General features: G+C 37.6%; 1 protein-coding gene and 1 long non-coding RNA gene across 3 annotated transcripts in view; one reads left to right on the forward strand and one right to left on the reverse strand.

Annotated features, from left to right (window-relative positions):
• The window catches only part of LOC119877693, a 51057-nt gene extending 49654 nt beyond the window's left edge, over positions 1–1403 (forward strand). Inside the window, exon 3 of the long non-coding RNA XR_005380490.1 lies at positions 1267–1403. This is a non-coding gene — a long non-coding RNA (uncharacterized LOC119877693). The remainder of the gene's footprint in view (positions 1–1266) is intronic.
• Positions 1–12646, reverse strand: part of HPSE2 (heparanase 2 (inactive)) — a 632592-nt gene that overhangs the window by 192016 nt on the left and 427930 nt on the right. The gene's annotated exons all lie outside the window — the stretch shown is intronic.

A 12646-nucleotide genomic window follows, 5' to 3' on the forward strand; every position in this document is an offset into this window, starting at 1 on the left:
GAACAATACTCTTAATACATATGCTATAACATAATTTATATTAATTACATAACAATTTTTGGCCAGATTGTTGAAAAAATTTTAAGTATTATATTTAAGGTTATTCTTTTCCAGAGTCTGAAAACCATCTTGGTACCTAACACTGTGGCCTTGAAATTTTGTATTTTATCCTCAGGGTTGAGTTGTGATATAGAACAGACCTGAACTGTCTCCCCATAGTACTTTGTTAGGGGTGTGCTTCAGGAATAAAGCATGTGTTTTATGGTGTGATCAGGGAAGGTCTCTGAAAAACAGCCCTGTGTTATCATTGTGCCACTTTCCCCCTAGTTGAGACAGATTCACATTCAACATTTATCAAATGTCTTTAATTTACAATGTGTTTGGTATTAGGTTGAACTGCACCTAAAATTGTCTTTCTTGTGGGTCAAGAACAGTGAACCTTGACAATTTCATATGGCTCCACATAATACTTTAACATGTTACTCTCTTTTCTCTGACAATTATTCTACGAGGTAGACGATGTTACCCTCATTTTATTGATGAAGAAATGAAGCCTCAAGAAAATTAAATATATTTGCCTAAGGCTCTACAACTTGTGAATAGCTGATCATAGAAACCTCAGATCTTTGGATTTCAAGTAGGATGCTATTTCTTCCATAGTACAAAAGAATACATAAATTTAAAAGACAGTGATTCAGCAATGTAATAAAAGTGGGTAGGTCATTGGGAAGACTCCATGAGTTGAGAAGCTCTAAGAGTCCCCAAAGAAGTTGAGAAGTAGAGAAGTGAAGTAAAATAACAATTACCAAAAAATGTATTAATTCCCTTCCTCCTGGAGACAATGGAATTGTAGCTTCAATAATGTGTGTGCGCTGGGCAGAGAGCATAAGGAAGCAAACAACAGCTACCCTGTGACTTGATGGTTCCTGGAGGCAGTAAGTAGTTAGAATCTGACTAAATGGATGTAGAGACAGAACTGATGGGAGAGGAGAGGAAGTGATAAGGCCGGGCTAGAGTCAAGAGCTTTTTCCTCTCTATCTGCTAACTCACTTACAGTGCAGCTCTTGGAAAGCTGAAGTTGAACATAGAAGCAACTGAGCAGAAACCAATTATTAATTGAATAGACTCTGCAAAATGAGGCTGTGCCACATTAATCAGCAGCTTTTCACAATCTGTCCACTACATGTCTGATAAATGGGTTGTGCATTATTTTCTGTCAATTAAAATTCTTAGTATGATTGTAGTAAAAATGCTTTGTCTTTACAGATGTTCCCAGAAGTGTTAGAAGAAGAATGTGCTGGCCAGAAATATCCCTTGAATCTATGAGGGAGAAATTCATAAAACTGTATGGATCATGATCTTCTACAAACATTTCACTGCCTTTTTTTCTCTCACACCCAGACCCTGGCAAATATCAGTGCAGGAAAAATAAAATCAGATAAAATAAAATGTCATCAGGCAGTGATGTGCGTCTTTTTTGTGTATCATCTCCATTTCTCTCTATAGTGATTTAATGATCACTAATCACATACAAAACATTATGTGAAATGATGGAGGGGTGACTAAGAAAGACTGCTCTTTTCTGGTACCTACACCCCCTTTCTGTCTTGTTACACAAGAATAAGTTAATTTATAGAAATGCCACTGACTTCTGGGCATTGATTTTGTATCTTGCCACACTGCCAAATTGCTGTATGAGTTCTAGCAAACTTGGGGTGGAGTCTTTTGAGTTTTCTATCATGTCATCTCTGAAGAGGGAGAGTTTGACTTCTTCTTTGCCAATTTGAATGCCTTTTATTTCTTTTTGTTGCCTGATTGCTGAGACTAGGACTTCTAGTACTATGTTGAATAGCAGTGGTGAGAGTGGACATCCCTGTCTTGTTCCTGATCTTAGGGGAAAGGCTCCCAGTGCTTCCCCATTGAGAATGATATTTGCTGTGGGCTTTTTGTAGATGGCTTTTAAGATGCCTACACTCTGAAGAGTTTTGATCAGGAATGGATGCTGTATTTTGTCAAATGCTTTCTCTGCATCTATTGAGAAGATCATATGGTTCTTGTTTTTTTTCTCTTGCTGATATGATCAATCATACTGATTGCTTTATGAGTGTTGAACCAGCCTTGCATTCCAGGGATAAATCCCACTTGGTTATGGTGAATAATCTTCTTAATGTACTGTTGGATCCTATTGGCTAGTATCTTGTTGAGAATTTTTGCATCTATTCATCAGGGATATTGGTCTATAATTCTCCTTTTTGGTGGGGTCTTTGTCTGGTTTTGGAATTAAGGTGATACTGGCCTCATAGAATGAGTTTGGAAGTATTCCATCTCTTTCTATCTTTCCGAACAGCTTTAGTAGAATAGGTATGGTTTCTTCTTTAAACGTTTGATAGAATTCCCCTGGGAAGCCATCTGGCCCTGGACTTTTGTGTCATGGGAGGTTTTTGAAGACTGGGTGACAGGCACTGAGGGAGGCACTTGATGGGATGAGCATTGGGTGTTATGCTATATGTTGGCAAATTGAACTCCAATAAAAAAAAAGAAAAATAAATAAACTAACACCTGAAAAATGCCCCCCCCCCAAAAAAAAGAGTAAGTTAATTTACATTATGATTATTGGGCCTTTACATGTTCTACTTCAGAAGCATTTTATTTTATTTTATTTTATTTTATTTTATTTTATTTTATTTATTTATTATTTATTTATGATAGTCACAGAGAGAGAGAGCGAGAGGCAGAGACACAGGCAGAGGGAGAAGCAGGCTCCATGCACTGGGAGCCCGATGTGGGATTCGATCCTGGGTCTCCGGGATCGCGCCCTGGGCCAAAGGCAGGCACCAAACCGCTGCGCCACCCAGAGATCCCTTCAGAAGCATTTTAATTGAGGACTTGGGAACAGCAGAGTCAGTAGTGTGGAGGAACTAATGCCCAAACCTAGTTCTTAACATAGGGTCTTTGGATTCCCTATGAGGCCCATGAATGGGTTTCAAGGGATCTATAAAAAACCTTGAAATCTTATGTAAAACTTTGTGTGTGTTTCTGCATATACACATACATTTTTCAAAGAAAATCAATAGTTTTCATCGAATTGTAAAGGATTGATTACTTTAAAAGGAATCTTAAACCCCAAAAAATAGTACTAGAGATTTGGTGCCGGTGATTAAGTGGATAAGGATCTAGGAAATCTCTTAAGATCTGGAGGTCCTTCCTGGGATTTCAAGTTCCACCAGTCCATCAACTGCCCAGTCTCTAGGTTAGTTTTCTTACGTAAAGAAAGGTTGCCGCTGCTGGTGATCCTACTGATTTTGCCCTGTCTGGAGTAGAGGCTTTATGCTCCCCTTATGGCAAAGTTCAGCTCTTCATGAAATAAAAATGCCCCCCCCCGCCCCCCGGGAAATTACCATCTCTTCATTCAGGGCATACCAGATATCCAGAAGGGCATTTTCCAAGCCTGGCTGGCCAACTTCCTCTTCATTCCCCTCTTACCCTGTTAGGCTAACCCCAAGTTTACAAAATTACCTACACAGAACAGGAAATGCAAATGTTAAAGTGCTCATAATGTTTGGCCACATTTTTCATGTGATTCACATTAAAGCATCTTATGTAAAAGTTGAACAAGCATTGAAACAAGTATACTATTTACAATGTAAATGAAATTTTAAGAATTATGGAAAATGTGAATTCCTTGACTTCTTTGGCCAAGTTTGGAACTTTTACAGAAGCGTTTGTTGGTGGTGGTGCTTTTACTACTCTTTGTTTCCTTTTATTTATATGAAACAAAGTGGGAATAGAGGTGGGGGGGAAAAAAGGAAAATGACAGGAAACAGCCCTCCACCTCCGCACCAAAATACCAGCAGAAAACCACAGTTATGCTGCCATCTAACAATAGACTCTGTTTAAGAAACTCCCTGATCCCAGAAACAGTCATGTAACTCTAGACAATAATGAAATTACATCCTGCACATGCTCAAAACCATCCTCCATAGCTTCTAAGGACATAAATTTCTTTGTTGATGTTCTTTGCTTTCTTGAATTCTCTGAGGAGATTTTGTTTTTAGTAAAGAGCCTAACTGTGGCTTTCAGAGGTGGTGGTGATGGTGAAGATGGTGGACACAATTGTGGTAATATAAGCTTATCAGGACCTCCAGTTTCAGTTGCTAGTAATTGGGAACTGAGATAGATGTGCCTGACTATTTCTTATCAAAGAGAGGAGAAAGCAGCCGCTTTTCTTAGGGAGAACAAATGTCTGTCAGGGTAAATGATTCATGCAGAACACAGCCTTTTCCAGTGTGACAGTAGCTGGGCTCACTCTCAGTGTGTCATCAAGAGACCAGTAATTTCTAAACCTCTTAAGAGAAAAGGTTTAAGCTGCTCTTGGAATCACGTAAGTGCATTCAATTCTACTTTGCAAACCTTAAAATGACGAGTATCCCTTGTTTAATTTTTCCAAGAAAAAGGTAAATACTAAATAATGATAATAACAATAACTTTTGTACTGACATTGTTTTAAGAGTGTTGCTCACAAAGATCATCTGAGATGAGAACGTAAAATATATTACCAGAAATTGAAAATTAGGGATGACATAGAATATATCTCCATGATTTTCCCAGGTGCTGTTCAGGTAGAGTTTGCCCCCTGGAAATCAGAGATCTGATGATGGTAAATATAATGATGGTTCTATAAGATTCTGGGATCCAGTCACCTGTGAGGTTACCATGTTCTGTAATTCTAGAATCCAAACTCCCAAAGGAATATAATCAACACTCTATGTAATCTGAGGAATACAATCAAACAGACATGCTTACTGCACAAAGTAAGCCTGAAAGTCAAACATCCACACTGAGGTAATACAGCTCTCAAAGGGATCAAATGACACCAGAGACAAATGTATCAAGTTGTTGTGGCAACTGATCCAAAGTGTGGTCCAGCTGTTCCCAGTCTGTTTTCCCAACATCAGAGACTATTCACTCAGGCAAACCATAAAAATACCTCCTTGCTCATAAAAAAAGACATTCTCTGACTTGTACGCCAGATTGTTCATCTCCTCAGGCCATGGTCTGCCTTTCCCCATTCTTCTGTTCATCAGTGTAGGATTTGGGGTGAATCCTGCCAACAATTACACTTGGGTTCCCTAATTCAATAGAAAGGCCAGTTACCTCAGAAGAACAAGGGACCATGTGACTCATCCATCCACAGCCGCACACAAACTCCATTCTCATCTTCTAGGCCCACTTCTTTGAATCAGGTGTTTACACTCATCCTGTCTGGGCAAATGCTTTCAAAGTACATTCAAGGGGAAGCTGACTTATATTTTTCTCTATAAAATAGATTAAGAAATACACCTATTAAAAGAACTAGTGAGGGAACTAGTCAGTAAGAACTTTTTTCTGTGAATAGACCTTCTGTGATCAAAAACTCACTAAACAGATCCTGGATCATCACTTATTAGCATTAAGCTGTGTGTACTTAGACAAATTACCTACTCTGTCTTGTCAGGGTAATACTTTCCAGACTTTAATGTGCATATGAAATACCTGGGTCTTTATTAGGATGCAGATTCCTATTCAGTAACTGGCCTGTGTTGAGGCCCAAGAGTCTGTATGTCTAATAATTCCCAGAAGATGCTAACGCTGCTGATCTGGACCACACCTTGAGTAGCAAGGTAGTCAGGTATTTCAGGGATTGAATTTTATATAAAGCAGCTAAAACAATATTTGGCAGATGGAAGGCTTTCAGTTAGTGCTCTTCCATTTCATTTTCATCATCCTCACCCCCACACAATATATCATATAAAACACCATGTATCCAGAGCTTCAGTTTCTCTGAGGATTTCCAGTTTGAGACAGGCAAAACAGAATTCTAATAACACAAAATCTTTCATTCTTTTCTTCTAAATTGAAAAGACACATAGAAAGCAAAAATGGTTGGGCAGGCTGGGAATCCTGGAAAGTCCCCCCCAGAAGGTGGCTGCACTTTGGGTCATAGTAGTCTTTTTGACATTAGACACTGAGTGAATGAGGAGACACTGGAAGTCGTGGGAATGACCCATTTAGCTTCAAAACATGTTTAATATAACACACTTTAAAGCTCTTTCATGCCTCTTGCCAAGAAAGGAACTTCTTCAGAGACAATGTATATATTTTCTCATCTCAAAGTATATATATATAAAAGTCAAGAATATGGATGGAGGGAAATAGCAATTTCAAAAAGGCACCATATTACTCATGTGCTATGTGGATGAAACATTTTGAAAGATTCTATAATGTACTGTACATTTAGAAATGTGACTTCTATAAAAATAATAAGTAATAGCCATGATCAAAAACTCACTAAACATTCATGATTGTAAGTATTATGCTAAATGCTTTACATGCAGTATCACATTTTCCTCATAGCAATATATATTGGTGGGGAATTATATGAAACCTCAGACCCACTCCCATCTTGGAGACATTGGTCTAGCTGTTCCCTCTACCTGGAACACACTTCCTCAGGATATCTGCTTAGCTGACTCCCTCACTTCTTTCACATCTTTGCTCTAATGCCCTTTTCAAAGATCACCCTATTTAATACTGTGGTCTGCCCTCCTCCCTCCAGCACTTCTTTTATTCCTTTAAACCTATTTAAGACTCAGTACAGTCACATGAGAAATAAGTGTTAGAGCCCAAATTTAAAACCAGAGAATCTGACTCCAGGCTAGTCTAAAACTTGTTTAACAGAGGAGTAAAGACAGTAAGGGTCAGGAATTTCTAAGTCTAATAAGGCTGGCATTCACATCCTTCCATTTCCCATGAAGTTACCAACGAGCACTTCCCTAGGGTAGGATCTAGGGATGATTGAGAAAAGGACGGTTAGGACCTGGCACAAAGATAGAAGGGATGATCTTGGAATTTCAAGCCTAGTAAGTCTCTAAAAGCAGCCCATTTAATACCCATACATTTAGCAGATGCCCTTGATGTAATGCATAAAATGTGCTGGGGCAGCTTTAATGAATGGCAGATGTTATTAGCTATACCCAAGGCTCTGGACCAGTGTTTCTCAAACTCTTCCTCCTTAGGCAAAGGAGATATCGTGGGAACCTGGAGATAATGCCAGATCAAGTCTTCTTTGGGGTTTTGTGTATATGTGTATACTCTGATGAGAAAGGAATAGTGCAAAGCAACAGTAAGCCACTTGGGACAGCTTCCCTGGGAGTGACTGGGGTAAAAGCAGCCATGAACGGAGACTACACAGCCTTCCAGAATTAGACTGAGAGAAAAGCTACAAGCACCCTTTCAGCTGATGATAGGGAGCCTGGGTCCCTGGGCTCATACATGGGTCATAGGTATTATGCCTAATTTATAAAAGAAGGCATTGAGGCTCAGTGAAGTACTCACCAACTTGCCTAAGTTCACACAGACAGTAGGTGCTAAGGATATGAATTCAGTCTACTAGACAACAAAATTCATGCTCTGGGTTACTTCTATAAAGCACAAAGCTTAACCCCAGAAAATGATCAATTAAAATTAAATAAATAGGGATGCCTGGGTGGCTCAGTGGTTGAGCTTCTGCCTTTGGCTCAGTGTGTGATCCTTAGTCCGAGGATCATGTCCCAAATCGGGTTCCCTGTGATTAGCCTGCTTCTCCCTCTGCCTGTGTCTCTGCCTCTCTCTCTCTCTCTGTCTCTCATGAATAAATAAATAAAATATTTAAAAAATTAAATAAACACACACACACATAAACACACACAGGTGTGTGTATACAGTGTTTTTAAACACAAAGAATTCTTTAATTCACTTCTAGAAAGTTCTCTTTCTCTCTCTTCTTTTTTCTCTAATTTTTTTTTTTTTTTGTAGCCCAGCTCCCTATGTCATTTATGGCTCCCTTCCCTCCTTATCTTTTCCTTTTTAAGTCCTCTGCAGCAGATATTTGTTTAGCACAACTATCTCTGGAGCCCACAAGGATCTTCTTCACAGGATCCTTCCCACAAGGATCTATTGTCATCCTTACTTCCTCCACCAGGAGCACCTCTCCCTTTCTACCTCCTCTTCTGGAAGGAGAATAAGCATGGTTTCCAAAAGTGATCACTAGAAGGACAACTTCCTTGTTAACTAGAACCCTATTAAGCTCCCAGAGGGAAAGATCTTGTCTTTTTTTCTCCCTAGTTTATTCATGACATTTAGCACAGTGCCTAAACCTAGCAGGTGTTTAATAAATATCTTTTGAATGGATTAATCAATAAAACACAACAGGGTTACCCCCCAGTACCGCCCAATTTCCTCTTTTGGCTGAAAAGACCATAAGCAAAAATCTTGAAGCATCTGCAGAATGCTATAAAAATGTTCAGTAACAGAATATGTGCTAAGCATCTGTATAAATAGTGACACACTTTCATAAACACAGAGAGATGGGGGGGGATCACAGAAAGACAGAAGGGAAAAGAACAAGGGAACTCACATTTGTGAGGGCTTAACATATTGTGTGTGCTGTGCAAAGAGCTTTTCATGTCTCACCCTACTTAGCCTTCTAGATAGTCCTGTGCAATGGGCTTTAACTGTACTTAATAGATGGGAAAACTAAAGGATCCTTCTGCAGGATTTACTTCTTCCTCAAGGCCACCAGTCTAGTAAGGGTCAGAGGGATTCTGTCCAGGCCTGTTTGACTTCAAAGCCCTTGTTCTTTCTAACAAACCAAAATGCACAGCTCCATAGGTTCTTGGCTTCCAAAATAGTCTCTTAAACAAGTTTTTACACTCTTATAATTCACTTACATTGTTAAATCTTGCTTCTATTTTTTTTTCTAAATAAGGTCCACATTTCAACAGCACTGTTTTCTCTAAAATTGGGTATTAATTTGATTAATTTCCTCAGCTTTTCCCTTTAAGCAGAATCATTGCTTAACAAGTCATTCTAATGTCCCATTACTCCTGGAAATGCCTGTGAACTTCCAATAGCTGCTATTCTCACACATATGTTGTAGGAAAATCCATAGTTGTGCTTGCAATGACTTCCTTTTTAAATGTTCATTTTTATGCTTTTACATGTAGTTGAAAATCTAAATTATAGAATTGATCTATTAAAATTGATCTCTTTAAGCCTACAACTGTAGGAGACACATCACATTTGTTTTTCTGCAACAGCAGAAGAGAGGAGCGATGTATATAAGTGTAGACTAAGACCAAAGAGGTCTTAGTTAGTACCAAAGTGCTGACTTCTGTATACAAGAAAAACTTACTGAAAATTAGATGACTTGAAGTTCTGATTCTAACTACAGGGGCAGGAATTTTCTGAAGGCCAATTCCCAGGACGATTTTTCTTACACCTTTTCTCCTATCCACATATTAGAAAAAAAGCTACTGGAGAAAGCTTTATGCCAAAACCTCAAGTGATAAATGTATCCTCAGAAATCAGATCCAGGCAGTCATCTTCTATGGCAGCGATCTCCAGCTCTAGAGTGTGACCAACATTGCCTGGAGGGTGTGTCAAGGCACAGATTGCTTGGTCCTGGTTCTGTGGATCTGGGATGGGGCTTGGGAATCTGCATGTCTAACAAGTTCTCGAGTATTGCTACTGCTGCTGATCTAGAAACTATAAACAGAGTGTACTCACTGCAGTTTAAGTGCTCAGGGCCTACTGATGCTCAATCAGAAAGCTCCAGGGTAGTAGTTCTCAATTCTCACTAAATGTCAGAATCAACTAATGAACTTCTTAAAAGTACTGATGATTGGGCAACACAGCCATAGAATTTTATCCTGTTGGTTTCTGGCAGGGTTCAGACATCGAGAACACTGGGGCTTGCCTAACTCGACAAATATTAAAAAAGGATTTCATATCTTTTTAGAAATTAATTTTCAAATTTTATCTTATTAAGATAATCTGAGAGATTACTTACTTGTAAAGTGAGAATATTATCTTTTTTCCCAAGATAATTGTGAGAATGAAACAAGGATAAAATACATAAAGAACCTCGACACAGTGTGAACAATGGTATGTGACATTATTTAGTAATTTTTTTCCTTTGTGGTTCAGCACACTCTTCATGACTGCTAATAAAGCTTCCCTTAAAAAAATGTGAGAGAAACAAAAAAGCAGACAGCAGAATTTTGGGTTAAATATGGAGGTTTAAAAACAGGTATTTACTAAGCTGTCTCCTAAAACAACAGAAATGGGACCAAAAAAAAAAAAAAAAAAAAGGAGAAGAGGTGTTCACCTACATGGTACCAGAGAATAGGACAGGAAAACATCACAAAGATATTATAAGCAAATTGAAGGAAGAGTGGTATTTTAGCTGACCAGAGGACACTGGATTCCACATCAGTCTCAGAAGCTGGAAGCAGCAGGTGCCATTGAGAATAGGAGGATGCACTGAAACAGGACAACTGAGAAATAACTAGATCCTCAGATCCCTACCCTTTGCTATAACAGTGGTTATTGGAAATGTGGTCCAGGGACTCCTAGGGAGCCCCAAGACCCTTTCAGGGGTCCATGGAATCAAAACTGTTTTCATAATTACACTAAAACAATTACTTGCCATTTTCACTCTCATTATCTCACAAGTATATAGGGGAGTTTTCCACGGTCCATATGACATGACAATGTCACTTCTCTGACAATTAATGAAACATAGAACTCTTATTTTCTTGTTTTCTAGACTTTTCTAAAGTATAGTTTTGGGGTATAAGTATGTATGTTTTCAAAAGTTAACTCAGTTTGTTCTCAATACTTCTACTGTGTTTTACAATCTATACCATCATACCTGCTATAACCTGTGTAACACCATAATCATTCAGTAAGTTATTTAGAAATTCTGATATCTTACTTTTGCCAATATGGAAATAAAAACACTTTGTTGTCTTGTTTTGCAATAATATCTTAAAATTATTTTGAAGACTTTTCTAAATTTTAAATTTGGAAAGCATCTTAAAGAGCAGGTTATCATATTTCACTGGCTAGAAAGGTACACAAAATAGCTGAGGGACTGATAGAACCTGTACAATCGATATTACTAAATGCCTGCCAAATGAAAAGTCAGTAAGTTGATAAAAGAAATCACCTCAGTGCCAATTCTCAACAATACAGCAACTTGTTAAAGATTTAGCTGCAAACATGAAGACAAAATTAATATTAATATGGATAGGTCTACAGATGAAGCTTTTTTTCTTGTATCCATCTAATGTCAACACCAACTAATCATTGGTAAGATCTTCTTTTATGTGAATGACACTAAAATATACTGGTTGTATTAGCACTAAATACAAATAGATGAGATAAAGTGTTATCTCATTTGTATTGGAAAAACTATAGGGACATTTGGACTGATGGTACAACTAAACTTGCCAGTGCTAAAACTACTGGCAAGTTCACACAAATCAAGTCAGGAGCATCAAAATGTTGGTGATTACTGTCACATACTTGCAATAAAACAAAAATGCCAGTTTCACTAAAAAATTTCCTTGATAAAATAGTAAAATTATTAATTTTATTAAATTCAACCCCTGAGTACACATTTTTAAAAATATTCTATGACTAAATGAGAAATATACATAAAAGACTTCATCTCCACAGTAAAATATGTTGTCTATCCCAAAGACAAGCACATGTATGAGCTGCAAACTGAATTGGTCATTTTTTTTCATAGAACAATATTTTTACTTAAAATGATGGACAAATTATAGTTATTCAGTGTTGGTTATTGGGAAGACCTTTTTTTTTTTTTTCAAAAATGAACAAAGTAAGCCTTTCACTTCAAGGAAAACAATCAGAACTTGTTGCTGATTATACATTTTGAACTGTTAGGTGAACATTGGAATTTTAGAATTTTAGAAAGCTCATAATTACTATTAGCTTGTCAGCTTCCCAAAAGATTTTTCTGATTAGGTCAGTGGTGATATTAATAAATGTGCTTTTTTTGATGTTTCATAAAAAGTGTTAACATTCACATGAGATCTGTATAACTCATAACTCAATAAAACAGTATTTTCCAAATGACTGATGTATGATACACAATCATGCATGGGTAAAAGATATATTCAAAACATAAGAGCAATAGATTTTTATGCATCAGAGCATATGAAGCCACGTCACTGATACGGCTTGTATTTCACACTTCAACTAACCTTTAGAAACCTATCACTTATTGAACTTGGTATAATATCTGAAAAAAATAGCCATGATAATCTGAAAAAGGCTATTTAAATACTGCTACCTTTTCTAGATACATATCTCTTGGACTGAAAGTTTTCTTCAAATTCTCAAACCAAAACAACATACTGCCATAGAACATGTATGAAGATATGAGTCCTATCTTCAATTAAGCTAAGTATTAAAGAGATATGCATGAATATAAAATAATGCCACTCTTCTCATTAATTAGTTTTTGAGAAAATATAGTTATTTTTATAAAATACATCATTTATGGTAAAATGTAACAGGTTTACATTTTTTACTATTTTAAAATAAGTATGTTTTAAAAATTATGTTTTAATTATAATACTTATAAATATGATCTGCATAAAAATTACTGGGGCAGGGATCCCTGGGTGGCGCAGTGGTTTAGCGCCTGCCTTTGGCCCAGGGCGCGATCCTGGAGACCCGGGATCGAATCCCACGTCGCGCTCCCAGTGCATGGAGCCTGCTTCTCCCTCTGCCTATGTCTCTGCCTCTCTCTCTC

Source organism: Canis lupus, chromosome 28, assembly GCF_011100685.1.
Source record: "Canis lupus familiaris isolate Mischka breed German Shepherd chromosome 28, alternate assembly UU_Cfam_GSD_1.0, whole genome shotgun sequence".
NCBI lineage: Eukaryota > Metazoa > Chordata > Mammalia > Carnivora > Canidae > Canis > Canis lupus.